Raw genomic sequence first — 27690 nt, 5'->3', positions numbered from 1 at the left:
CGTTCCAGGTGGGAAGGAGACAAGCTGTACTTTTGAGGGTTTTTTTGGTGTGTTTTTTTTTTTTCTCAGCTGGTCCAAAACAAGTAGAGATCACTTGGCAACTATGGGATAAGGGCATGGTTGGGCCTCCTCTCCCAAATCTGGAGGTTTTATTAGAGAACAGGGCAAATCCTGGCCACTTCAAGGCCAGAGGGCTATGGAGTCCCCAGTCTCTATGCATTTACCAATAAACTTCCAGTTTAAGGCAGGGCATGGAATGCATCCCAGCGGATGTCTCTGTCTCGGGCAATTACCATCCAGGGCTTCTGGAAACTTTGGTCCTGAGAAGCTTTGCCGAAACCTTGCAGATTAGGTCCCAAAGTCTACCAGCCAGCACCACCATTTACTAGCCTGTGGCATTTCCTCTTAGTTTAATGCACTCTCCAAACTGAGGGTCACACTTTGAATTTATTTTCATTTATTCAACAAATCGTTTAGTTATTTCATTTACTATGGTGGTCAATTTTTCACTTCTCTCACCACCGGAGTGTTTACCCATTTCTTTCGCTTCTTATGTTATTTCCATCATGTCCTTGTTCAGAAAGAAAACCAGGTACAGCGACTAGCTCAGTCCTGGGACAGGGGTGGCCTGGCGGAGAAAGGCAGGACCAGAGCCATGGCGCCAAGACTGCTGCTGATCTCCAAGCTCAGCCTGGTGTGGCCACCTCAGACCAGCTGGGAGGTAGGTATGGGGACAAAGGGAGAAAAGGCAGGGGCTTCTGCAGTGGGGTTGGAAGGCCCCCCCTCCCCACAGAGGCCGTCTTCCTTCACCTGGGAGGGGTAAATTAGCTTTCCTAAAAACACGTTATCCAATTGCCTGGCTTTATTCTCTTCACGGATCCTTTCACTTTCTGAAATAATATTATTCATTTGTTTTAATGCTCATTACCTTCTCGCCTTCACACCCCTCCACCCCCAACCAGGTTCATTCTTCTCGGCCTATCTTGCTCACTTAAGGATTTATTTCTTGCACAATGGACTGAATGAAAAACTCCCTTGCAAAGAGTAAGTGCAAAGCAGATACCAAACAGTGAGAACATCACGTTCCTTTGGGTTCGACTATTCTAACATTCTAACTTGCAGAAAAGAGCTAGGTCTTCGGTGGGAAAGCGGGAAGCCGACTGGCTCTCCGGGATCAGAACAGGTGAAAAGTAACCCACTCTGCCCCTTCTCTCTTGTCCCCAGCTCCTCTCAACTTGGGGGGGGGGGTGCGGAGAGCTTCTCCAGCCGCAAAAGGGAGCCCTGCGCTCAGATCCTCCTCCGCAGGCCGCGTCTCGCTCGCTGCGCGCACCAGCAGGGCTCAGCCCGGGCGGTGGGTGGGAAGAAACCGGGAGGGGAAGGTCTGGGGGTGTGAGGGTGGAGCGGAGCCCGGCCCAGCGATCCGGCCCGGGTTTTGCATGCCACCCACTCGCCCGCTCGGCCGCGGAGAATTCCATAATCACAGCGGGCGAGAGCGGAGACTGGGAGCGAAAAATCCGGGATCCGGCAACTTTGGGCAGCGCATGCGCGCCCGCGGCGCTCCATCCCAAACACACACACATTTTTCCCCCGGACTTGGAAAGTCACCCAAAGCCGCCCCAAGTGCAGGTAAGAGACTCGGCGCTCTCTCCGCCGCGGCCCCCCCACGCCCCTCAGCTCCCGGGGCCTCCCGAGGTGCTTCCCCGCCTCGCCCCCTGTCCCGGTGCAGCCCCCCAGCCCCGGGGCTGCCGCTTGCAGCCGGGAGCGGGCGAGCGAGCGAGCGAGAGAGCCAGCCAGCCAGCCTGCCTGCGCGCGGCGGCTGCCACCCAACTCCGGCAATGCGGGAGGCAGGGGGCACGGAGGGCTGGCATCCGGGCGCGGGGCGGCGCGTCGCCCGCCGCGGCCAGGGGAATGCCCAGCGCGCGGCTCGGGTAGAGGGGAGGGCTGCTGCTCCTGGGGGTCACTTACTCCAGCTGAGGGGGCGGCGGGGTAGGGGAGAAGAGGGGGAGGTGCCAGGCGCGAGTGCAGGACTTTGCGAATAGGGTGGGGGCGCCCCCCGCGCTGCAGGCTGGGGGGGGGGGCAGGTGCTCGCCAATACCGGGTAATCACTCCTTCCCCCTACGCCCCCCCACCCCCACCCCCGGCTGCAGGGGTTCGAGCGCCCGTCAGGGCAGAGAAGGAGGCAGGCGTGAGGGGTGCCTGGGGTGACTTTGCAAGACTTTGCCCAGGGGAAGGGGTGGGTGGGGAACCCCTCCAGCCGACTCTTGTGCCCCCATACCAGGGTGTAGGTGCCACCGGCAGAGGTAGGCAGTGTTCACTTAGGCGCGGGGTGCCAAGGGGTGCCTCCGGGTGGGAAAACGAAGGCGAAGGGTTGCTTGGCTGGGGGGAGCGGCGCCCCCTTTTTCATTCGTGCCTGGGAAGTTTGTCTCAAGTGCGCTGCTCCGGGCGCGGCAAGTGGCGCTCCTCACTCCCCCCACCCCCACCCCAGGCTTCCCGGGGCGCAGGGCTGGCAGTGCTGGACACAGGGAGCCGGGGCACCGGCTCACGGCCATGCGGCTGTCCGCCAGAGCCCGCCTGGGTCCGGGGAAAAGTTCGGGGGAGTTGCCGCGGTTGTTGTGTGCGCTGGGAGAGAAGTTGCGCCCGGGGATGTGGGACTTTGGGCTGGCGGGCCGGCAGGCGGGTAGAGCGGTGCGCTCCCAGGGGCCTCAGCCGAGGTGGGAGAGGGTCTGGCGGGCTGTGCCCCAGGGTGGGCTGAGGGTGACCCCGGGGCTTAGCAGTTGCGGAGAGGAATCCGTGAATCCAGGGACGCGCGGCTGAAATAGGCACGAGGGGGAGGACAGAGAGAAGAGCAGCTCGTGGGGGAGCAGGGGGGCACCGAAGGGAAGAGGGCTGGACGGACCACTCGGTCACTTGGGGTCGACCTTCAGGGCAGAGGAGCGCGTGGTGTCTGGCGGAGGAGCGTCGCGAAGCGGGGCTCCAGGGGGCGCGCCGGAATGGGGGACCGGGTCGGACCGACGACAGTCAGGGAGCTCCCGGGGCAGGGGGCCGAGTCGTGCGCCCGGGGTGAGCCGGCCGGGCGGAGCGGCGGCCGGTTTATTTTTACTCGGTGGCATTTGCAGAATGTGCAGCTGATGGCCGTCGGCCGCCAGGAAGTTTTGCTTTCTGTTCTTTCTCTCTTCCCGAAGCCAGCGCGGCCGGGAGCGGGCGGACTGGGGAGCCGGGCCTGGGAGGGGAGGGGGCGGCTGCCGGGGTGGCAAGGTGCGGGCAGGGGCGCGCTGGGGCGGCGGGCGGGGGCTGACCGGCGAGGGCGGCGAGCGGGCGCTGGGTCGCTGCGGCGGAGCATTTGGGCGAACGTCTGTCCCCAGCGCTGGGAGCTTCTCGGCGAGGGGAACAGGTGTATGCGCCGTCAATCACGGCGGGAGGGACACTTCGGGGGCGTAGATTAAGATAATAATAATAGATTTTTCTCTAGGGGGTGGGTGCAGATTCTTCTTCCAAGTCGTCCCCGACCCAGGTCCGAAGTTGGGGGAGGAGAAGAGTGCCGAGGGAGGCAGGGGGCCGCTTCTCCCTCTACCCAAGTTCTTCCGGACCCAGCCTCAGCTTGGGAAGCGGGCCCTGGGTGCGGCGAGGACCTCCTTCCAGTCCCGCTGGGGAGGGTGCGGGTGCGTGTGCGGGTGCGTATCATTTGTCCACCAGGGAAGCAGCGAGAACACCCCTCCATCAAGCCCGGAGCTCCCCCAAACCCAGCTGGATCAAGGGGCGACGGGGGGGGGGAATTATGCGTCGCTGTCTCAGCGGAGTCTGGGGGCACGACCCCCCAGAGCCTGTGGTCGTCCCGCCAACACCCGGTACACTCAAAGAGATGGGGGCGGCGAGGGGGGAAAAGGCCAAGGGTAATCGTGAAGCAAAGTTGGTAAATTTAGGACGTCTCGGAGCTGGTACAGGCGCTCGATAAGAGCGCGCGAGGGGGACGGGGAAACAGATCGCCGGGTAAACTGGCGCCCCCCCCCCGCCCACCCCACGGCGCGCGCGCGTACACACACACACACACACACACACACGCACAACACACGCGCGCGTGCGCGCGCGCGCACACCCACACGCACACACACCCCACACACATCGCCGTCCTAAAGGGAGCTGTCCGGGCTGAGCAGGAGCAGCTGCGCCGGGCGTGGTGAGGGGGGTAGTTGGTCCCCGGGGGCTGCGCCCGGGCTGCGCTCCACGTGCCCAGAGGGGGCGCTGGGCTGTTCGGCGCCCGAGCGCAAAGCTCCGGGTTTGCGCCTTGGTGGCGGCCAGGAGGTGCGTCCCGAGCGGGCGTCGCGTCCCGCGCGATCTCCCGCGACTCGCGCCAGCTCCCCCGACGCCAGCCGCTTTCCCACTTGCCAAACTTCGGCTGTACGGTGTGCCCCTCACTCGAGCTCTCAGACCCTCTGCAGGGCAGGATGGGGAACTTTTCCCTCCCCGTGCGGCGGCCACCGCCTCTCCGGGGATCCCGCGAGCTGGAGAGATAGCCCCCCCCCCCACCCCCATCTTGTTAGCCACCTTAGAGGCGGTTAACGAGAGTTTATGGGGAATATTGTTGAACTTCAGTAATCAGGTTTCCAGCGATCTTATGCCTCCTGTTTAATTTATTAGACTAGTTATTTATTCTGTTGATGATAATCTGTTGCTGGTTTCTATGGAGATGTTAAACTGATCTCTTTCAGAAATCAAACTCCATATGCACTAAAACGTTTAAAGGGGCAGTGCCTCTCTCTCTTTCTGTCTTTTTGATTTTTGTTTTTTTAGACTTTGCACCTTGCAGAGACTTCACGTCTTTCCCTGAGTCTCCGTGCATTTTATTTCCTTCTTACGAAGGAGAGGAGCCGGGAGGCTCGCGCTTTGTGGCAAGTACAGCTTATTATGGCTAGAAGAGAGCGAAGGCTTTGATCCCGAAGTTGCATCATCATTTAAAACAGATCATTTCACCCCCATCTTCCCCATCGTATAAGAGCAAAATTCTTTCAAGATCAAAGAGTTCAATCTAAAACAACAAAAAAAAACCCAACTATTGTTTAAAAAAAAAAAATAGGAAGTCAGTCGAATGTGAACCTCTCCTTTGTATCTGCTCCCCTTGTGTTGAAAGAATTTTTTAAATAAGAAAAACAAAACTTGTAGCTCAGCTAATTTTTCATACTTATTAATAGTTTATCTGCTCCCCCCCCCTTTTTTTTTTTAATTTAAAAGGAAGTTCAAAGTTAGATTTCTCTGCCTGTGGGGGTTGAGGTATATTTGCTTCTCTTTTAGATCCTGACCATCTGTTTTTGGAAAATTAGCCTCTGGGAAGAGGGGGAAAGTTTCTACTCAAACTTAATGGAGTACTTTAAAAAATTTTTTAAATATCCAAATATTTGACAGTCCTGATTTCCCCACTTTTGGGGTAGGAGGAAGATCAGTAACCTCTGTCCTGTGTATAAAAGCATATCAACTTTTTCTCCTTTTCTTCTCCTGTGTTCTTCTCAGGTATTTTTTGGTCGACTCCTGACTTTGAGAGGGTGGGTGCAGTGAATTAAGAAAGTAAGGCAGAAAAAAAAAAAAAATTATCTTGGTCTGTGACACTCTGAAAAATTGCAAACCTACTCTGAACTCAGTATTTATCACGCTGACAGATATGATACAAAGCGATTGCATTTCCTAATGATCCTCTGGGACTAAGTTGTAGGTAAAACCATTTAATGCATTTTTAATTTTAAAGTAAGGCCCGGGTTCCATTTTCTTGGAGGTGGGGGGAGTGGATGTCCCTCTCTGGAGCTGATGCTTTCTGAGTATACTGTTTTGCTTTTTCAAGAACAGTCCCCCCCACCTCCACCCCTTCGCATTTCCATTTAGTTTGGGGAGGGGTGAGGCACACACAGGGCATTTGGCTTTCATAAATAAATTTATATCTGGCCAGAAGGTCCAAAGCTGAATAAGAGCACACTTAAAAAAAAAAAAAAAGAAGAAGAAAGAAGCAAAAACAAACCTCAGACTCCACCCCTGCTATAGGAAATAAAAGAGTCAATACTTGACACCCCCCCCCATGCCATCCTGGTTCTCTTTTACATTATTATATTTTAGAAGGGGGTGGCGTGGTTGTTGCTTCTCAGCTCAGAGGAGAGAGGAGCCGTTGCTGCTCTTTCCCCCTTCGCTATATTTTAAAAATTTGTTTGATTTGGATTGCAAACAGAACAGGCTTACGGGAGAAAAGAGCACTGTGGCTTTAAACTCAGGAGTTTGCATATTCTCCTTGTATCTTTCCCCTTTGCTAATTATTGTGTTGTTTTCAGAGCAAATATGTCATATCCATGGCGACCGGGCAGGTTTATTGTCTTTCTGAAGCAATAGCTCACATAAGTAATTAATGACTTTCTTTTTTTTCCTCTGGCTTAGGTTAAACAGATCATTCAAGGAAAGTCATATCTCTCTCTTCTCTCTCTCTCTCTCTCTCTCTCTCTTTTTTTTTAGCCCAGTGACATAAGAACATGAGTTAGAACAAGAAAATACTTTAACCAAGAAGTCAACAGCTTATTTTCCCCCATTTCTTTTAAAAGCTGAAGTGTCAGCTTTCAGACATATGAGGCTGTCATTCTGGCAGAGCCGCGAGCCGTGTAGAGTCCACGCCTGGGCTGGAAATCCATTTGAAGGTTGTACAGCAGGGGAAGTGTTGGCATGGTGGGGAGTAACCTGCAGGAATTTGCTTTTGAGGTGGGGGGGGAAGCCCTCCAAAATGAGTATTTCTCCTGTATTTAGCAGAATTTAATTAAATTGTTTACAGGAAAGAATTAATGAGTTGGTATTAATGTGTGCCCCCCCTTTCTTTTTCCCAGTCTAGTTAATTGGAAAGACAAAGTTTTCCTTTTTTGATTCACCTTGAGCTTCAGCTTTCTCCAGCCTTTGTCTCAAGTGTTTTTTCCTGGAAAAGTACTTTTTGGAATCCCCTCTGGTTCATATTTCCAGAATTATAGTGGAGGGGTTTTTTGTTTTTTCCCCTTAGACCCATAATTCGAAACTCCTTTCTCCTTCTCAGGAATCCACGATGATGATTGACTGTGACTTGGATTTTTTTTCACTTTTTGGGGAGGGGGTGGCTTTTTGAGGATGTAACATATAGACGGCCTATCTCCTGTTATCAAGAGACAGTGTTATGGAAGGCAGAAGAAATGTTTTCCTTTAAAAAAAAAAAATCACCATGTATATTCCATCCTTTTCAAATAGGCTTTTTTGCTAATAAGAAGTCTTATGATGTCACTCCTTAACTTTAGAAATACACTAGATGTCCAACTGATACTCTCCAGCAGCTCTCTTTCCTGCCCCCCCCCCGCACAGACGTGCATTAATTAAGCATACTTGTACTGTGTCCCCCTACCCCCTTTTGAAATTCCACGTATCGCTAAGGTTTTGTGTGTGTCCTTAAGAAAGGGGAACGAGATACAGAGAAAAGCATTTTCATGATATTTATACTCAGACACAATTAAAAAGGACACCCCCCCCCACCATTTGAAGTAAGTTAAAAAAGGCCGTGACTCAACTGAATGAATCTTGAGGCTTTTGGCATTAAAAATAAAAATATAAAGCAGAAGAGAGATTTCTTTGGTATCTGGTTTCTGAAGAGCAGAAGAGAAGGCCAGGCGAGTCTGGTGCTGAGACTCAAACGGAGCTGTAATTGAGCCCGTAACCTCTTGATGTCTATATCAGAAAAGCAGACAAGAGCAGAGGGAACCGAAGAGAGGCAAACAAGCCTTGTAAAGGAGGGAGCTCACCGGGAGATGCAGAGAGAGAGAGAGAGCGAGCGCGATCCGGGTGGGGGGAGAGATTTAATTTATAGACATTTTAAAAACTGTAATTTCATTAGGATCTGTTCTTCCCCTTCTCTGAAGGGCAGCCCGGCAGACCGATAAGGCCGGTCCCTCTGCTGGGATGTGTGGTGTGGCTCGGTGGGCGCGAACTTGGACATCATTTTCAGCCTCTCCGGTTCCTTTCCTCGTTGTCCCATATTCTAACGGCTTCCCTGTTTTGAAATTAGAAAGTCGCACAGGGCCAGAAGTTAGCCGTGGCTTCTGGGTGCCCGGGGACCGCTCCCCCACCCCTACCCCGTGGGTGCCATGCCGTTCCTTGTGCGGGTCTGTCTCCCGCCTGGCCTTTGGCATTCTGTGTGTCTTCTGTCTGGCACTGGGCTGCCTGTGGTTCCGGCTGCAGGAAGCCACTGGCGGGGGTGGGGGGGGCATCCCAGCTCTGTCCCCCAATCCCGCCGCAGTCAAGTTCACCAAGTTAAGTTGCTGTGGGCTGGGGCGGGGGGGGGCGGGGGGGGAGCTGAAGCCTGTCATAAATTCTGCAGAAATTAATCAACCGTTTAAGAGCCGGACATTAACGAGGTTGTGCAGGCAAGCCGGGCCCTTCTCCAGTTCCCCCAGCTCAAAGTCCAGCAGAGTGAGGGGTGGCCTGGAGGGTGAGGAGTGGAAGGGGGAGGGTTGTGTGTGTGTGTGTGTGTGTGTGTTTAATCTCAATAATTGAGAACAACTAGGGAGAGGGAAGAAGAGAAAGGGATTTATGGAATATCAATCCTCAAGTGCCCTTGGTCCATATTGTCGGAATTTTTTTTCCTTTTGGTCTGGATTTGTCCTGTGTGTCTTTGGTGGAAAAGACATGTAGAGAAAGAGAGCAAAGGGGGGAGGGGAGGGAGGGATAGAGAAGAGAGAGGGAGAGAGAGAGAGAGAGAGAGAGAGACGTGTGGCTCCTTTGGAACTCATTATCATTCTTAATAAGCCTTAAGGAATAAAGAAGAGCGTGCAGTGTAAATGCTGGGTAATCCTAACACTTCTCAAGGTGAGAGGAGTCTTGAGGACACAGAAAAGAGAGAGCAGAGGAGGGGGGGCAAGCAGTCCTGGGGGAGTGGTGGGCCCAGCGTTTGGGAGTTTCTGTGGGAGGCCTGGAGGCTGGGGTGGGGGGAACCCACAGGAGCCCCGCCAGCCCGTTGTCTGAGAGGACACTGGGGATCTCCAGGAGAGGGTGACTCGCTGAGGCGAGGAGCAGGGCTGAGGCTATCATCGGCACTGGGTCTGCCCTGCCTTGGGTTGGGGTAGGGAGCAGGGGCACGGGGCCGTTCCTCTTTCCCGGGCCCTGTCTCCCCCGCAGGCTCAGCCCCTGGCGCCCTGGCCTCAGGTCCCTGGAAGAGGAGGCAGGGTGGCTTGTCCTGCTCCCTTGGGCTCCCCTGCATTGTCCGCCCTGTTAAGCGGGAGGGACAGAGCCGCGGCCAGAGCTCAGATCTGGACACTAGGTGGCTTAGAGGATCTTCGAGGTTTTCCAAGACAGCCGCTGGCTTCCTCTCTCCTCCCCGCTGGTGGGCTCTGCCGTGCCTGTCCTCTGTCAGGCCTGCGGCTGTCCTGGCACACTGGCAGGAGGGTGAGTGGGCCTTGGCACAGGGGCTTGGCACAGCTCCCGGGGCCAGCGCTCCTGATGATCGGCTTCCCGGCCAGGCGAGGAGGAAGCCCCCGGGGGCCAGAGAGGCAGCTGGTCAGGGCCACTGGAGAGGAACAGTGGGGGCATGCAACACTGCTGAGCCCACCGTGCTAGTGGTCTGGGAGGGTGTCTCTGCTTCTTCCTCTTTTGAGTTCATGTGCCCCCTCTGAGAATCCTCTTCATAAAACAAGATCTCCTAAGCATAAATACTGCTTATTGTTTGAGGGGTTTCACAGGTCTTATAAACCCAGCTAAGGACCCTCTAGGGTCCCTGGCTCTGGTGGGCTTCTTTCCAATTCTCCAGGACTGTTTTTGGGGGGTGTGGTAAGGAAGTGAGGAGCCCATTCACACCCCTGCCTACCTCCATACTGGGGGAGTAGAGCCACGTCAACTGTGATCCAGGGTCTCCTGCAAGTGGACTGGGGCCAGCACTCAGAGTCCCGCCTGAAGAACCCACACCTGCTCAGGTAGATTCCCCTCTCCGGGACAAAGGCAGCCTCCCCCCTCATCTGGCAGGCATACTATAGGATTTCTAGGGTTATCTGAGGAAGGGTCTTAGCCAAGGTCATGTCCAAACCTTGGATGATTTTCTCTGGGGACAGAGCAGGCAAGAGATAAAATTCAGGTTTGACTTACAGTAGGCAGGTTGTGTGTATGTGTGTGCGCGCGCGCGTGTGTGTGTGAGAGTGTGTGTTTTAACTCTGTGTTTCGTTTGGAAAGCAACTTCTGGGGAGCATGCAAAAGGGGGTGCGTGGGAGTTGGAGATGAAGGCTGGTGACTGAGCTGGTGTGAAACCCGGAGGGAGAGCAGGACGGGTTAATGGCGGGTGGATTCTGCTTTTCTGTTGTTTAAAAGCAGTAATGACCAAATTGCATGCCCTGCGTGTGCTCGCTGACGAGATTTACCGAAAGGAAGGCGCACGGCTTCTCTGCTGGTCTCGGGGTGGGTAAGCGCGTGTGTGCATGTGCATGTGTGAGCGTGCGTATGTGTGTGTGTATGTGTGTGATGGGAAGGCGGGGTGGGGGAATCAGCTCTGCCAGGCTGGCACCCTTCCCCGGCACTAATTGCTGGCAGAGTACCCACGGGGGCCGCTCCAGTGTCTCCAGCTCCGCCTGCCCCCCTCAGCCCTGGGGAGCTCAGCTGTGCAGCTCACTCGCTATGTGAGGGCCATTTCCGGGCCCACTAGTCCCAGAGGCTCCTTTGGGAATTTCAGGGAAATCTGATCCCTCGGGGGACCATGGGCCGAGCCCAGCATCCCTGGTCTGGCATGAGGGGACGGGGTGGGACCTGGGTGGTCCGGAGCCCTACTGAGGCCTAGTTGTAGGGGTCAGGGGACCGCATTCCCAGTCTGGCTCTGCAGTAAATCACTGTGTGGTCTTGGGCGAGTCATTTGACCTCTCTGGGCCTCGGTTTCCTCTCTTATCAAATGGCCTCCGACCCAATTTCCCTGATAGGGTCGCTCTGCCGGTCAGCTGGCCTCGTAGCTGTGAACATTCGCTGAAACCGTGAAATGTGATGGAGAATTGATCACGGTCCCGTCAAGCGCAGGGTGCCCCCAGCATCAGATGAATCCGTTTTATGTAGTAGGGTATCAGGGATTCCAGAAAGCCAGGGGCCTGGACATGGTGTGTGCGGTGCTGGGGCTGCATGTTTGTATCAGGTTGTGTTTTTTGGTTCTCATCCTCGGGAGCTTGGGGCTGAGTTGGGGGGCAGGGTGGATAGCTGCTTTTCAGGCAGGATGAGGGAATCCCTTGAAGAGCTGTGTATCTTTATAGATCATGCATTCTGAACCTAATTACCTGGGGATCAAAGTCATGTCCTTACATCAGTTATTTAACTAGCCTGTGCCTCAGTGTTCTCATCTGTAAAATGGGGATAACACTGCCAGCCTTGTGGGGTTGATGTGAGGATCTGATGAGCTGAGACTTGCGAAGTATTCAGAACTGGCCTGGCCCCTGTGTGTGATTCAGACTCGCATGGGAGGGAGTGTGGACACACCTGCTGCCCACCAGGGCGTGCTGTGGGCGAGAGAGAAGGGAGAACCCACTCTCTATATCTGGGGGCTGGGACTCCCGAAGGTGTGGGGTGCCATGGTGTTCGTTAGAAATTCTGAGTTTGCATTTTCTCTTTTGGGGCTACCCTGAGGCCTCCTGGTGGTTTTGGCGACGAGTCAGAAGGTGTCGAGAAGCGAGATTGTGCCCACCTTTGGCTTCCCACCCCAAATGGGAGAGGGGTCATTGGTTTCTTGTCCTCCATGTGGCCAGAAAAGATGTTTCTGGAGCTGGGGAGGCAGGGAGGCTCATCACAGGAGCTTTTGGGGACGGGAGGCAAGGGGGCTGGTGGAGGAAGCCCCTGGGAATGGCTATAAGGTGCTGGGGGCCCGCGAGTTTCATGCAAAGAGCTGGCGGGCCCTGGATGCCAGCGCATGTGGGCTGCTGTGGCGGAGATGACATGGAAGACGACATGGACAGCAGAGGGGTAGAGAGCCTTCTTTTGGAGTCAGGCTGGACCCAATGCGAACCATGTTTCTCTTGCTTAGGCAGATTAATTTCTCTAATCCTTTGTTCCTGCATCTGTAAAATGGGGCTGGAAAAGAGAAAAGGACAGTAGTCATCGCCCCCATTCACTGAGGTTTGACTTGGAGAAATAATTCCATTATTTCTGGAATTCACTTAGCCTGGGGAGCAGCACACAGCGGGGACTGCGGGGTCAAAATTCGAGGAGCAGCGGGCTTTGAGCCCGAGCTGATCCCTGGACTATCTCGCACTGAACGCTAAGCTCAGTGCTCAGACAGAGGGCAGAGCTGGAGGGAAACAGGCATGGTGGGGATGGAGCCCAGGCTTTCCCCCGCTGCCCTTGGGTGGTCCTGCCATGGGGAACAGCCCGGGGCCTGAGGAGATGGGGAGGGAGGGGCCGGGAGAAGAAGCAGAGGTGGCTTGGAGGTAGTGTGACCTAGGGAGCCAAGGACCTGGGGGCTGCGAAGCAGGGGGCACTGGAGGGGCGAGGGGCACTTACAGAAGATGAGGTGTGTGAATCGCCACCAGCCTCTCCCATTTCACTGTGCTATGCCAAAACACCCCGGTTCTTGTTTCACTATCTGCGATCTGGGAGCAGGTTAATTTCCATGACGAACTCCAGGCCACGTGCTCAGAGGATTTATCTAATTAAACTGATGCTTTTTTTTTTTTTTTTTTTTTTTTTTTTGCTAAGAAAGAAAGGACAGAAGGGAGGGAGTAAAGAAAGATAGGAAGAAAGGAAAGGAAGAAGGAAGAAGAAATGGACGGAGAGAAGGAAGGATGGAAGGAGAGGAAGGGGAAGAGAAGAAGAAAGAGAAGAAAAGTAAAAAGAAAGATGGGAGCGAGCGAGCGAGGGAAGGAGAGAGAGAAGTTGGAGGCAGACCTGTGATTTTTGGAGGGCTCTCCCAGGATGGAGGAGAGGCTTGGTGTCTGAGCAGGGACCTTGCAAGTGGGCCCCACTTCTGTCTTTTGACGCTTTTAAGTTTATTTCCCACATCGCTCTTGGCTGGGAGCGAAAGGGGCAGCTGGGGGGATTCTGGATCTGGACGGGCCAGTCCGGCGGCCCCTAGCCCACGTGGCAATTGAAACGAACTGAAGTGAAAAATTCAGTTCTTCTGTGAACTAGCCCCATGTCAAGTACTCCACGGCCACTCGTGGCTACTATGTTGGGCCGCACAGATAAGGAGCATTTCCAGCATCACTGGCAAGTTCTGTTGGACAAGGGGGGTATGAGAGGGGTGGGAGCTTCCCTCCAGTGGGCCTAGGCTAAAGGGATGCAGGAGCCCCCAGAGGACAGTGATGGAGGCAGGGGTTGGGCTCCCAGCCTGCAGCCAAGACCTTTGTGGTGCTGGGCCCTCCTCTTCTCTAGAATCCCCTACAGGTTTCCTCTCTCCCAGGACAGGGCAAGATGGTGGGGGCTACGGTTGGCAGAATGGGATTTAAATTCTTTTCTCGCTCGCTGTCTTTTTGACTTGGGGCGGGGGTCGTAACTGTCTGATTGTGTGGACGCAGGCTACCAGGACACCGCATCTGCTCGGTGGGTCTTTGGGGTCATTGCCTGAGCCGATGGGTGAGAGCACTTAGTAGAGCGCTGGGCTCATCGTGAACACTTGGAAAACTGGGACCCCGGTTTTTATAATAATTATATTATTACTGTTGATATTATTTTAATGTGATTATTGGAGAGCTTTTGCAGCTGCCAAGTTCTTAGGGACATTCCCAGGCCACATGCTAATTTCTCTACAATCAACACTTTCCAGAATTAGGTTAAATGGAGCCTACCCCCCCATACACCCCTCCACCCCCCGACCCCCCACCGCCCGCCCCGGCCAAAATCCCTACCTTCTGGGAGCCTAAGTTGGATCTCTTTCCATCTCTCCCCATCCCTTCTTTTTCTGGGCAAAAAGAAGAGTTGGAACTGCCCTAGAATTAACTCTCGTAAGCCTTTCTACTTGTGAGACCCCTACTTTTCCCAGCACACAGAAAATTGTGCCCATGCGTGTGTGTACACACAGACACACAGACACACACACACGCACACGTGCGCGCGTGCACACACACACACACACACACACACACTTCTCCACTGGCCAAAATACATTTAAAAATAAATAAATAAAACAACCACCCAAAGTATTAAAATAGGGGAGAGCAGATGTGGCCCAGGCGGGGTTGGTTGGATTGTTTGGGGCTGAGGGTGGGGGCCGTGGCCTCTGGGAGGGACGTGTGTGTTTATTCCTGGACATTGCCCAGTGCCCTGTGTGCTAATATGGAACTGAAAAGTCCCCTGTATTGTGTAGGCTCCTTTCCCCGTGAAAAGGCAATTGAGTCAGTGAGTTCTGAATGGATTGGAGCTGACAGTAAATGAGAATTTGGCAGTGGGTAGAAAACAAGCTCCCCCACCCCTGCCCTCCACCAAACGCTAATTCACTCGTCCCTCCCTAAACCCCCAAGGCTCGTCAGGTTTTTTAGAGGATTTTGGGGGAAAAAAAAAATCACTGTTTCCTTTTGTACATATCCACATTATCAGCAGGGGTTCGGCCCCAACCTGCCCACTTCCCCAGGGATGGCCTCACCCCCTCCCTGTCGCCTCGGTGGCTCCGCCAGTGATCCCGAATGAGTTAAAGGCTGAATCAACTCGAGACCCAGCTGTACGTTTTACTCTGGGTTCCTGAATGAAGCGATGTGCTGTGCTCAGCACGATTGGAGACTGTCTGCCCCGGGTGGCCCACCAGGCCCCCACCCTGCTAGGCTCCACAGGCTTCCACGGGACCCGATCCTGGCCACGGGGGAGCCTTGTCCGGGGGTCCCCACGTCCAACCTCCATGACAGACCTATTTGAATTTTAAAAGAAAAGGGGCCTCATCTTGAGCTGGTGTCACACCTGGTCTGCAAAGAAGGTACACAGTTTCGATGGTTTGGATGTACCGTGGCCCTGTTCTTCCCCCGCAGCCCCCACCGTATTTCCCCTCTCCGCCACGCGCACACTAGTAAGTTGGTCAACAAACATTTACTTGTACTTGGCCCTTGTGATGGTCCCATGTCCCTAGACCTCCCCACTTCCACATGCCCAAGAGAGCCAGGGACGGACATAGCCACCTTACAGGTTTAAGATCTGTATGTTTCTAAAGCCGTAGCTCATTCACTCGACCCTCCTCCTCTCTCGGTGGGGATGTGCAGTACCTCTTCTTCCTCGGGGGCAAGAGGCAAGGAGAAGCACTCATTTTGGCAGGATCACAGCCTGATTTGCGGGGTGGGTCCTGTGTCCCCCAGGAGCTGCGGATGCCTCTCAGGAGGTCCCTTTCTGGAAGAGGTCCCGTGGAGTGTGGGAGAATGGCCCCCTTGCTGAGGCACTGTGGGATCATTGAATGCAACGTTAAAATTCCTAGTTCCTTCTTTATTAGTACTGTGACTTTAGGCACGTCCCTAACCCTTGCAAGGCTCAGTTTCCTTCCTTGTAAAAGGAGAGCGATCATAGTGCCTCCAGCATTCGGTTGCTGCTGGGATTAAATAAAATAATGCTGGTGAGGCCCTTGGCGAGAGGCCTGGCGCCTTGAACTAGGGGTAGCCATGAGGGCGGCCATCACTATGATGACTCCTCCCTCCCCGTCTGTTATCAGGAAAGCGGGAAGGTGGAGGACTCAGGCCTGTTGCTGTATTCAGCTTCCAGGACGCCCCGGGCCAGGCTGGAGCCTTGGCACCCCAGCCCGGAGGCCATGGCCACCAGAATTCTGCCGAAGCATACTTGCCTAACCAGCAGAGTGAACATGAATATGAACGAGTCGGCCCAGTACAGAGCACTGGAGGGGAGCAGGGAGAAGGCTTGCCACACGCAGGGCTGAGTTCACAGACCCCCCCCAAAGTGGCAGCCCCTGGGCTGGCCTGGCCTGCCTGATTCAGGGAGGTGTGGGCTCCCAGACGCTGGCACCATCTTGATTCACCTTGGCCTCCCCTCTGCGGTCGGGAGCATGGCCCTTGCCCTCCCCCAGGAGCAGGTGGCCTTTGCAGCCTGGCACCTGTTCCTGGACGGCGGCTGCCAGGAAGGTGCAAACCTGGGGATCGCCCAGTGTGTCTGCCGAGTGAGTCCTTCCGCGAGGCCAGTTTACTCCCTGGAGGGGCTCGCCTGGGCCTGACCTGGTGGAGGAGGTCAGAGCAGGGCTCGTGTCGTCGTCCCCGAGACCCCCTGCCCTGCAAGCCCTCCAGGTGAGTCCCAGGAGGGTCCCAGGAGAACTGGGACCAGCAGCCTGAGGGCTGTGTTGGGGACTTGCTGGGGGAGTGCCGGGAGCCAGGAGAAGGGGTGAAGGATGTAGGAGGAAGGTGGAGAGGATGCGGGTGAAGCCTCTTGCTTTTGTCCCCAAGGGGCAGCAAGCAAGCGGAGGTGATTTTACCTTTTCAGTTTATTAAAAGGGGAAAGAAATAGACATTTTCTGAGTGCCAACCAGGTGTCAGATGCTGGACCGTGACGTTCTGTGGGACTGAAGGACACAGGGCAGGTGGTGGCTCGACCCCTGCTGTACCAGTCCTGAAATAAGGCTCAGAGAGGCTAAGTCGTTCACCTGAGATAACCCAGCTGCCTAGAGGAGAGCCAGCCTTTGAACGCAGGCTGATACGATTCTGATGCTTATGTTGATTCTGATGATTTTTTGATGTTTTTCTCCATGTGCTTGGAGAATATCACCATATTTTAAATAGTTTTTGAGAATAAAAAAAGGGAAAACATTCACTCGTAATTTGACTATTGTAATATCACCTCCTTTTAGCATTTAGTATCTTCTGGTGTCTTTTTCCCCTCTTTGGTGACTGTCTATGCTTGTATAATATACATTTTACATAATTATAATCATGAGAGAATATGGTTTTAGTTGAGAAGTAAGAGGGTCTCCTGAGCTGGGGTCACCGGGGAGTGATTGATTCTTAGCAAAATGGAAACCTGGCTTTGGCCCTGAGCCATCTTTTCCGTAACGAGGTTCCTGAAGTTGCATCGGAAAAAGCAAACTGGGTGAATGGAGAGGCAGAGAAGACCCTTGCGTTCCCTCCTGGGCTGATCGGGCGCAGTTAAGTGGTAGAATTTTCCTTTTAACTCACTTCCTCCTTGCTTTTGACAAATGGGAATATTTGTACCATTTTCCCGAATGACCTCCTCTCCTTGGGGTAATGAGAAAATGAAAGTCTTTGCTAAGTGCTTTGCGATATTCAGATATAAAAATGGAGAGCGGAGTGTTGTCATGGGCCCTTTGCTGCCAGGGCGCTTTATAAAGAGGAAGTACGGCTCGTGGGGGTGAAGGTCAGCATCAGGTTGAAGGCCGTTGCTGGAACCAGCGTCTCCCTGGGCAGGAGGGCAGAGGCGTGCGTGGCCCCGTACAGGATGGGGAGGGTTTTGGTGGAGCCTCTGCCTGTCTAACAGGTTCACACTCCAAGGCCAGGGTGATCCAGATCATTCGGACAAAGCCCCCACCGCGGCCACCAGTATGTGGCTAAATGGTTCCATTCATGGAAAGGTCTCCTGCAGGCCCCCTTCTCCCCCTCTGGCTTCCTAGCGTCAACCCAAGAACAACAGGGCCGAAGAAATACTGTGTCACCTCTACAGGTAATAATGTTAAAGATGATTTCGAAACATGGGAAAATGTTTATTACCTGAGTGAAAAAAAACAAACAAACAAACACCGAAGGCCAAGTATACGCCACTATAGAAACTATATAAAAATCACAAATGCATACGGACGAAGCTTGGAAGGTAATCCTCCAAAATGAAAATTACAGCGTGAGCGGTGGGACCACGGTGATTTGTTTTTTATTTCACAACATTTTCTTTAAATTCCCCCCTGTGATTAAAAACCAACAAAGCCAACGTGGCGGCCCAAGGAGGGAGCCCGGGGAGGGGGAGGGGGCGGGGCAGCGCCAGGCGGGAGGGCGCCTGCTCCCACGGCCCCCGCAGGGTGCTGAGCTCACCGGCTGTGGCAGCGGCAGAAACCTATGAGATCTCCAGAAGCCGAGGCGTATCGGTGACTCAGACCTTCGTGTTATGCTGTTCAACAATAGCTTTTGTCCTTTGCCCAAAACCCTAGGCCAGTGTGTTAAAAAAAATTATAAAATTATAAGATAGTTTGTACTTTCCTTCCCAGCCCGTGCTGGCCTCGGGTGCTTTATTTATTCAAGGTGGGGAGGCAGGGAGGGCGGGGTGGGGGTTGAGGGGCAGAGAGAAAGGAGAAGAAAAACAAGGTAGAACTCGGACAAGGCCCAAGAAACGTTTGAGGCTCACCAACAAACTTTCTTTTGTTTCCCCCTGGGGAGAAAAAAATAAGGCGGAAAAAATGCAGAGGACCAGTTTGAACCAAATAAAGCTCCTCGTGTATTGTGCATGGGGTTGTTTCTTACAGTGGGTTTTGCCCTTTGTTAAGTAAGAAAGCTATTGCATGAATCTCATCTCTGGGCCAGAACATGATGAGGGCAGGAACCGAGGGGCCTGAGCCGAAAGGGCTGGAGCAAGGACAGCCAGGTTGGGCTCTAGTGAACGTCAGTGTTTCTCTTGGCTCTTCTGGCCAATCATGCCTAACTGCTAAAAGCCTTTGCCCCCACTGCTGGTTGTGTTAAGGGAGATTCCTACCTCCTGGTGTCCCTGAAGCAGCTTTGTGCGAGTGGGGCTCAGAATTCCATGTGAATCGGGAATAAGGATGAGTTTGGCTTGGACCAGCTTGGAGCAGAATGATCCTCCCAGTGTCCACTGGAAGAGGTTTTAAGCTTGAGATCCAGGAAGAAAGACCTTGGGAGGGTAGAATGGGGAATGGGGAGGGGGGCATGGGTGATTGTGCATGTCTAATAGGGTGTGAGTGATATTGCGTGTGGTTGTGTGATTATGTATGTGACTATGTGTGCATGTGCATGTGTTTCCCCCGGCCACTTTTTTCCCTAGTTGTAATGGCTGGGCTAAGCAAGGCTTATGGGGGAGGGGGGCTGCTTTACATCATTTTTTTTTCCTGTATTACCTTGTCTGCCTGCCCCAAACCATTTCTCCTAATGAACCCCTCAGGCGATCTGGACCCTGGGCGGATTTGTGATTCTTTCTTCAAGAGTAGTTCAAAGGATTCCATAGGCATAATCCAGGTTCTTGGCAGTGGTTTGACCAGTAAGAGAAAGGAGTCTTTTGGGTTAGAGGCAAAGACGCAGAGGTCTGTGGCAGCCTGGACTGGAACTCAGGTGTCTATGTCTGAGGCCCTACTGGGGCCCCGGCCCTGCCTCCCCAGTCCCTCCTCGTCTAGGCCATATTGGGATTTGCTGTTGAGGTTCCAGCTTTAATGGGCTTTCTTGATCTTCTAGTCGCAGTGATCATGCCTGCGAAAAAGGCAGTACAGATGCTATTGTGCCTCTTTCACAGATGGAGAGACTGAGGCCCAGAGAGGAGAGGCACCTTGTCCACAATCACACAGCTAGTCAGTGACAGATCTGGAACCAGGACAGTGTTTGGGGCCACTTGGAAACATGGTCATCTGTACCAGTGGCTCGGGGCAAGGCTGGCTGGTCCCAGACAAGGAATTCTGCTTTTTTCACCTCTTCTGGGAAACAAAGGGACCCTCTTGGAGCATCAGACGCTTTGTGGCTGTGGTTGGAGTGACCGGTCTGATTTTAGGGTCTGTCTCTGTGGAAGAAAGAGCACTGGAGGGCAAGCCCCCTGCTTCTGTCACTGTGAGCAGCCACGTCCCAAGCCCTCAGCTTTGCTGTCTGTATGCAGAGTCAGAGGCTGTCCCCAGTGGTTCCCGTCCTGTCCCACATCAGGACAGCTGAGCTTCCTGCCATAATCCAGTCCCCAGCCATGCCACGCAGCAAACCCTCTCCCACAACCTGTCAAACGAGAGGCACCAGTCTCCTCAGGGCTTCCACGAGCTCCTGGCCCCTTTCTTATGCCAAGAAGAGCCTCTGCCGACTTGTGAAGCAATGCCCCGGCCCATTCCCCATGCACCTGCTTATTGATAACCGCGTCTCTGAATGTGCCTTGTGTTCGAGCCCTTTGGTTTGAACTTGCTGAGCACTGAGAGGCTGGGGCGTGAGGAAATACGAGCAGGGGAGAGAAGTGGTACCCTCTGACCAGAGGCAGCTGTGGTGAAGGGGGTAGGCGCCATGCCCAGGGTGAGCGCCATCTGGGCGGGAGGCCTGGCTTCCAGCTGTGGGGGCTCCGGAAGGGCAGAGCCTGGGAGGAATGATTTTGAAGCCACTACTATGGAGATTAAGGGGATGAGAATGTAAATCTCAAGTAAAAAGGTAATTGAATGTAATAGCAAACACTGCTCGCGCTATGTTAATTTTAGCTCTTCCCCTGGATACAAGGCGCTGTATTAGTGTTTTATTACCATTTTGTTTGCACTAATAAAATAGTAAAATTTATTTCAAGGAAGTTGAAGGATGGTTTTACAATGCAAATTTGAAGAAATTGGACTTTTCATTTATGCCTCTGCTATTTTAAACCCTGACGGGTGTAAATTAGCTACAGGGACCGAGCAGACCCCACTGATGGGGACTTGGGAGGCGGGAGCCCTGGCAGAGGTTCCAGACTCCCTCAGAGCAGGAAGCAGACCGCGTTCCACAGAGAGGCTGGAGGGGCACAGAGGTTTTACTGGGTGGATGGGGAGATGGGTGAGGGCGTGTCAGGTACGAACGACTCTGGGGGTAGGCAAGCATGTCACTCACTGAGCCTGTGGGGAGACACACGTGGCCACAGACCTCAGGGCTGTGTCTTTCCTCTCTGCCCTTTGGCCTCCTTCCTGTCTTGCTTGACATTGAGCCTCGATTAACCAGGTGACTCCTCAGAAGGAACTGAGCAACTCTTTCCTCTGCGCCTAGAAAGGAGGGGTAGACCAGATGTCTGGTCCTTTTTTTTTTTTAAGATTGTATTTATTTATTTGACAGACAGAGATCACAAGTAGGCAGAGAGGCAGGCAGAGAGAGAGGAGGAAGCAGGCTCCCTGCTGAGCAGAGAGCCCGATGCGATGCGGGGCTCGATCCCAGGACCCTGGGATCATGACCTGAAGGCAGAGGCTTTAACCCACTGAGCCACCCAGGCTCCCCCCCACCCTTTTCTCTAAGTGGCTGACAATTGAGGGGAGTCATGGGGTGTGGGCGAAAGACCTGAGGCTAAAAGGAGCTTGGGGAAAAGGACCAAGGCAGGACACCAGTCCATGTTCCAAGGCATGTTCCCCTTGTCTGTTCTTCCTTCTGACCTGTGCATACTTAAGAGAAAGAAAGCAAAACGTTTTTCGGTAAAAGCCAGCATCCCATCAGGTTGCGCCCAGGTATGGTCATATTCATGAACAGAAAGGCTAGAAAGCTGAATTAAAAAAAAAAAAAATCCAGTTGTCTGAGTTTTAGGGAACATGATGATGGCATAGGAAGGTGGAGAAGAGAAGGAAACAGGAGATGGGAGAGTTTCATTTTGAGTTTTGGGTGAAGGCTTCAGGTTGGTTCTTGTTTTATCCAAACCGGTTTGTTTATCTCTGAGAAATTATCAGCAGCAGTGGCCCGAAGCAATGCACTGGGGGACCAGCTTCCAAAGGGTAGGGACCCGAACAAGTGTACCGATGTCTGGCGAGGTCTGTGACACGTGTTGCCCAGGGTTCTCTGGCCGCCTGCCTGATGTGGGGGAAACTGAGCTGGTGACACTGGTTTCCAGCCCCAACCCTAGGTCCTATGGGTTTTTTGTCAGTGTGTTCTCTGTCTCTCATCTGGGAGTGTAGTGTGTGTGTGTGTGTGTGTGTGTGTGTCTGTGTGTTTAATGCAAAGATTCAAAGTGTTGATACTGGCAAGACCAGAGCTGAGAAACTGGAGGAGAATGGTGGCAGAAGGCAATCGGAAATTCCTTTGACTGCAGACGGTGTGAGCTCTGGGTGTCAGCACTCTGAGTTTGCAGGGAACTTGGCACTGGAGCAGAGGAGGGTGGGCACCAGCTATGGTCAGGCCTACAGGGTCATATTTGGAGCAGACTGGGGTGCCGGGAAATCACCACGGGTCAGGCTTCCAGCAGCAAAGCCAGCACCCCACACTGTTTTGCTTAGGGCAGGAAAGTTCTGCATCTGGGCCTCTCAGCTTCCTTTTGGATCCAGGGTCTGTAGGTGGCATTTCTTGGGATCATGGTGTTCCTGCAAAAGACAAGGGACTCCAGACCCAGCCCTGTAACAGGCCAGGAACCTCTTTGTTCCCCTGTTGGGTGCTGCCCAGGAGGCCCCGGTGGCTGAGGGGACAGAGAGGGGGAGGACCTGAGCTGGCTGAAGCAGCCAGGGTGAGGACAGCTTTGAGAGGGTTGCTGAAAGAAACCAGAGATGAGGACACTGAAAAGAGGTGCGACTTTGCACTTTTGTTTAAAGATTTTATTTATTTATTTGACAGAGAAAGATCACAAGTAGACAGAGAGGCAGGCAGAGAGAGAGAGAGAGGGGGCTCCCTGCTGAACAGAGAGCCCGATGTGGGACTCGATCCCAGGACCCTGAGATCATGAAGCTGAAGGCAGTGGCTTAACCCACTGAGCCACCCAGGCGCCCCAGACTTTGCACTTTTGAAATAGTCTCCGATTCTCAGGGAGCAGGGAGGTGCGCTGCTGTGTACCCAAGCATTTAGAGAGTGCATCAGGTGGGGGGGGGCGGGTTACACTCTGGGTGGATTTCAACCCCAAACTGTAATTACATCAAGGAGCAGACAGAAATGGGAAAAGCAGATTAGTGGTGTGGCCTGCTTGCGCCTAGCGGTGGAAGTGGCTCCCGGAGCCCCTCTCAGGCTCGACCTTTGTGCCACGATCCTAGCCAAGGTGGTTCGCCCCCGACCACCCCAAGGAACAGCCAGGACCCTGGGCACCTCTTTTCTGTTCGTCTGCTCTTAACGGCCCCCAGGCCAGCCCTGGAGAGTTGAGGCTCCTCCGTGCGGCTCGAGGGCTGCTGCCTGTGCTCCCTGCTTCCTCTCCACGCTGGCTTCCGCATGTCAGTTCCAGCCTGCAATAGAAGGACCGGACTTTCTTCTCAGCGCGAGGTCTGTGCACGTGTGTTGGAGAAAGAGAGTGACCCTAGACGACACTGCGGGTCACTCTCATAGGTGGCATTGGTAAGCCCCAGAAGCTAGCTCCCTGTCTGCTGCTTTGTCCTGTTTGGTTTGGGGGAGCCTGTGGCCTGGTCCACAGCGTCTCCCCAGATGCCATTTTAATCGGGTGAAAAGGTGGCCAGAACTTCTAGGTCTTTGGCCCACAAGCCCGTGACCCTTCCTGTCATCCTACTCAGCCCCCTGGGGTGTGACGGTGGCATCCCCAAGTATTGCAAACCCCCGGCTCACCTTTCTCTTCTCCCTGCCCCCCTTCCCTGCACCTGTCAGCTGTTTCATTGACTGTCTGGCTTGGCTGCCACCCATCCTACCTCCCAGGCCAGCTCCTCCCCCGCCCCCCTCCCCCCAGGCCCACACTCCCTCCCTTCCTGTCTCTGCCCACGTCTGTCTCTACCTGCCCGTCGCCGGCACACCTGAGGATCCGAGGCTGCCTAACGGAGTGTGGGGATGGTTCAGGGTGTTTACCAGACAGCAGGGATAAGGTATTAAATCCTGTTGCTGTCTTCCCAGGGCCAGGTTCCTCAGATGGTTTTCCAAATTCCTAATCTCGGTGCCCACATCCCTGCCCAGCCCATGTTTGATGGGAGCTTTCCTTTCCGATTGAAGCTGAACTGAGCAGGATCTGTCGCGAGGCTGGGTCTGGCTTCCCACCGGTGCTCGATGACATGGAGGGCCAGCCCCTTCCTCTCTGGTTCTTCCTTCCTTTCCTCCTTCCTTTCTCAGGGAATCTTAGTGAATGGGGAGGCCAGGATTCTGCTGCCAGGTGTTCCAGAGCCTTCTTGATTGCCCCTTTCCCCACCAGTTTTGTCTTGAGGCCACCTGCTGTCATCTGGGGGAGGGAACCCCAGAGTAGGCTTAGGGTCAAAAGCAAGGAGGACCCCAGCTTGAGGACGGTCTGCGGTGGAAATGAGCAGGTGAACGAGAGCCTCTCCCGAGGACAGGACATCGTTCGGATTCTTCCCACTCAGAATACAGAAGGCCAGCGTGGAGTTCTGCTCACCATGCTAAGTAGCCTGGTTCGCCCTAGGAGACAGTCCGCAAGGCAAACCTGTTCCTCCATGGTGTCTCCACGCTGGTTTTGGAGAGGCAGGACTAGGGAGGCTGTGTGTTCCTGGCAGCCCTAGTTAAGCTGGCCTGGCCTTGGGGAGGAGCAACAGGAGGGCTCAGAGACTCCCCAGTGAACAGGGACAGTCAATCACCCGGTGATGTTCACTTTCTGATCTGGGGCAGAGGCGGCTTCCGGGGATCTTCCCTTCTCTGGGACATCCAGGGCTTGTCTCCCATTCCTGCGAACTCTGTCCCCATGCTCAGCCTTCTCTTTTGGAAACTAGGCTAAAGGCGCAGATTAATTTACTCTCCCCATCCACCGCCACCCCCATGGCTGGGAACTTTCTAGGAAGGGAGAGGCAGGACTTTACAGCAACCTTCAGAAACGTCACTGGTGGTGGCAGCCTGGATCTACCCTTCCCGGGTACCTGGGACTGATGGGTGTGTCCTGTCTCTGAGCTGCCACGTGACCTAGACAGACCCTTCCAGTTTCAGCTTCTCTTTCCCTAGCGGCAGGCTCCCTCTTCTTTCTCTCCCCTTCTTCCTCCGGGCGGGCGTGGGGAGATGGCTTGGTTTTCCCTCACTCTCCAGGTGGTCTACCCTGGATCCTGCTGCAGATTTTCCGGGGGTCCACCCTGTCCCCGTTGCCTGGGCAGTCAGCCCTGCGCTGGGCTTCTCTCTCCCTTTCTGAGTGCAGGGCACCGACAGGAGCAGAGGGATCTCTGGGGCCTGGCAGAGAGGGGTTTGCAGGGCTGGGGACAGGACAGAGGGTGTGGCATACTGGGTCCTCAGCCAGGATGCTCACCAGCCAGGCTTCTTCTGTGATCTTACAAGCTAGGCTCCTAATTTTATTTGGGAGTATTCTTTTTCTAGAATGTGTTAGGCAAGGATTAAAAAGTGGAATAGGTAAAAAGGGGGCCAAGAAGTTCTGGAAGATGACAGTTGGGCAGTCGGGAGGAGGAGGAGGAGGGAAGCGGTGAAATTCATTCATTAGAAAAACTTGTTTACTGGCTTTGCTTAGGCACCTCCATTTTAAAAGTCTACGTTTACAATAAGTCGCTAATTAAAATACAAAGTGAAGCAACAGTTATGTTTTTTTTTCCCTTACACTTTAATTGCATGATTTTTTGTGATGTAATTTCTGGAAACACCCAGTGTACCTCACAGGGCTGATTGTTTGATAAACTAGAAGCACCTGAAACCAACCCAAAAAAATAAATATATAAATCCAAGGGGATCTTAAGGTAGATTGGAAATGACCGAGAACGGCAGACAGCAGGGAACCGAAAATCCATAATAATAAAAAAAAAAAAAAACCCTTTTAAGTAAGGACATTTATCCTGCCTAGCCCAAAAGGAGAACTGGTCTTCCCATCTGGGATTGTTGGAAGATAGGGGGGAGCTGAAATGGAAATGAGACCGAGTGGGGTTATCACTCTCCCGCACCCCCTAGTTGGTGCTATGGAAAAAACCCAAAAACCACTTGGACTCTTCCCTGGTTCCATTTCTTTGCTGAGGCTGCTTCTTTCATCACAGACCTTTCAAGAGGATTTTCATCGTCCCCCTTGTTCTGAGCCTAGATGCAGTCCCAAGAGGGAGCAAAGGCAGGCAGTGGCTGCCCCCGCCCCACCCCGGGAAGAACAAGCCTCTCCATGCTCACAGAAGGAAGACAGGGTGTCCCCAGGCTTGGGCCGCAGGCCCAGAGTTCCTGGCTCTCCTAGAACGCAGTGGGAAAGGTGATCCATAGTAAGAATGGTGGGCACTGTCTTTTGCAGACAGCCCTGTGGCCTGCTGCCTTCTTTAAGATGCAGACCTGGGGTGGTGGTTGCAAACCTGCTGAGAAACCTGTTAGGAACTGACTCTGGGGTGGGGCTGGGAGGAACCCAGATCCGGCTGGCAGCCTGGCTGCTGGAGGAGCCTAGGCCCCAGTGTGGTCTGTGGGCACCCCCCAACCCCCGCCGCCTCAATGTTGGCATCTGGGCAGTGGGAGCATGAGGGACGGAGGGGACCCTTGACCTCACCTCCTTCTCTTTCTCCATCTGAAAGTGGGAGGCCCAGTTGGTCAGGGGTCCCAGAGATCTCTCTCTACACTCCCCACCAGGGGAGGAAGGATTTGCCTCTTTTTAGGGTCTTAAAAAACACATTTTTCTCCTTGATTATATAACGCATGCTTATGGCTCATTGGAAAAATACAAAGAAAGTGTAAAGAAAATAATTTTAAAATATGCAGTGTGCTCGTTAATCACATGAACTAGGAGAACAGAGAGACCTGGGTTTGAAACCTAATTTTGCCACCACCCGGGCAGGGCGACTTCGGGTGGGTTACTCAAGTTTGCTGAATCCCAGGGTCCTCGCCTGTAGAGTGGGGATCGTGGTCATCTGCAGCTTGGAAGTGGGCAGATTCAGTGTGAGGATCCGCATAAAATATTGAGCACCGAGCCTGGCACCCAGCGCCCGTAAACATTCACGATTTCTGTTATTGTAGTTAATAATGATTATTCCACTGCTTTGGGATAATAGGCTTTTAAATTTTTTATTAAGAATTTTTTTTTTCCCGACATCGATGAAATTCTCTGTCTAACCCCGTGCGGCCCAATACCGTAGCCTCTAGCCACGTGTCGCTGTTTAAATTAAGTCAAATACAAAAATTAAGCGCCACCGTCGCAGCCGCCGGACTTCAAGGACTCCGCAGCCACACGTGGCCAGTGGCTGCCCATCCTGGACAGCCCCGAAAGTTCTATTGGACCGCATTCTAAACAACAGAGCCATCTGAGTTTTCTGGCTTTGGGTAAATGGGTGTTGATGGGTGCATAGTAGTTTGTGAGGTGGGAACCGCCCTTCTCATTGGCTTGAGGCTTTGTTCCTGGGGTGTTGGAGCATCCTCTGGGCTCTGATTGGGCCTGCTGGGGTTGCCCGGCTCAGGCGCTGTGGCGCTCTCTGATTGGTGCTAGGCAGCAAGGGGTTCTGGGAGGAGCAGAGCCTTGCCTGCTGATTGGCTCCCGGTGGTGGTGCCAGGGCAAGGGGCGGGGCTCTGCTCGCCCCCAGTTGGTCCTGGCAGAGCAGGAGGAGGCTGCCTCCCCTGAACCCCCAGTGTGTGCCCCTCGGGCTGGCTCATCCACAGCGTCACCTCTCAGTTCCCAGACCAGGGAGAGGAGGAACGAGTCCGAGGTAGTAATAACGAGCAGTAATGACCCATCCTCCACTGAGTGGAGAATCCCAGGTGTACCTCGAAGCCCGCCTCCCCACGCCGAGACCCCTCCCCCACTCAGGGAGCCCCCAGGGAGCGGGCAACCTTTCTCCGTGGGAATGAATGTTGTGGTTGGGGGTCCCCAGCGCAGGCCTCCGGATCCTAGTGAGGGTCTTCAGGCTTCAGGAAGGGCTGGGACTAAAGGTGGGGGGTGAGGTGGCAGGGTGGGGGTGCTGGGGGTCCCGGCCCGGGGGCGCTCCAGGAAGACCTCGCGATGGCAGGTGGCATCCTGCAGCGGGGTGCTGGAGGGAGTGTGGGGGTCCCGGGGTCGTGGCCCCAGCCTCTCCTCCAGCGGGGTGGTCCACGCCCCGGGCACGTGGCTGAGGGCGGCGCTCCG

At 54.0% G+C, this 27690-nt stretch overlaps 1 protein-coding gene across 1 annotated transcript in view; it reads left to right on the top strand.

Annotated features, from left to right (window-relative positions):
• Positions 1-1483: 1483 nt before the first annotated feature.
• The window catches only part of CASZ1 (castor zinc finger 1), a 145201-nt gene continuing 118994 nt past the window's right edge, over positions 1484-27690 (top strand). Inside the window, exon 1 of the mRNA XM_045063736.1 lies at positions 1484-1626. The gene's annotated coding sequence lies outside the window, so the exon portion shown is untranslated. The remainder of the gene's footprint in view (positions 1627-27690) is intronic.

Source organism: Mustela putorius, unplaced genomic scaffold (assembly GCF_011764305.1).
Source record: "Mustela putorius furo isolate JIRA1106 unplaced genomic scaffold, ASM1176430v1.1 tig00003853_pilon_pilon_pilon, whole genome shotgun sequence".
NCBI classification, from domain to species: Eukaryota; Metazoa; Chordata; class Mammalia; order Carnivora; family Mustelidae; genus Mustela; species Mustela putorius.
Note: the sequence above shows the minus strand (reverse complement) of the source record. Positions and strands in the feature narration are given on the sequence as shown.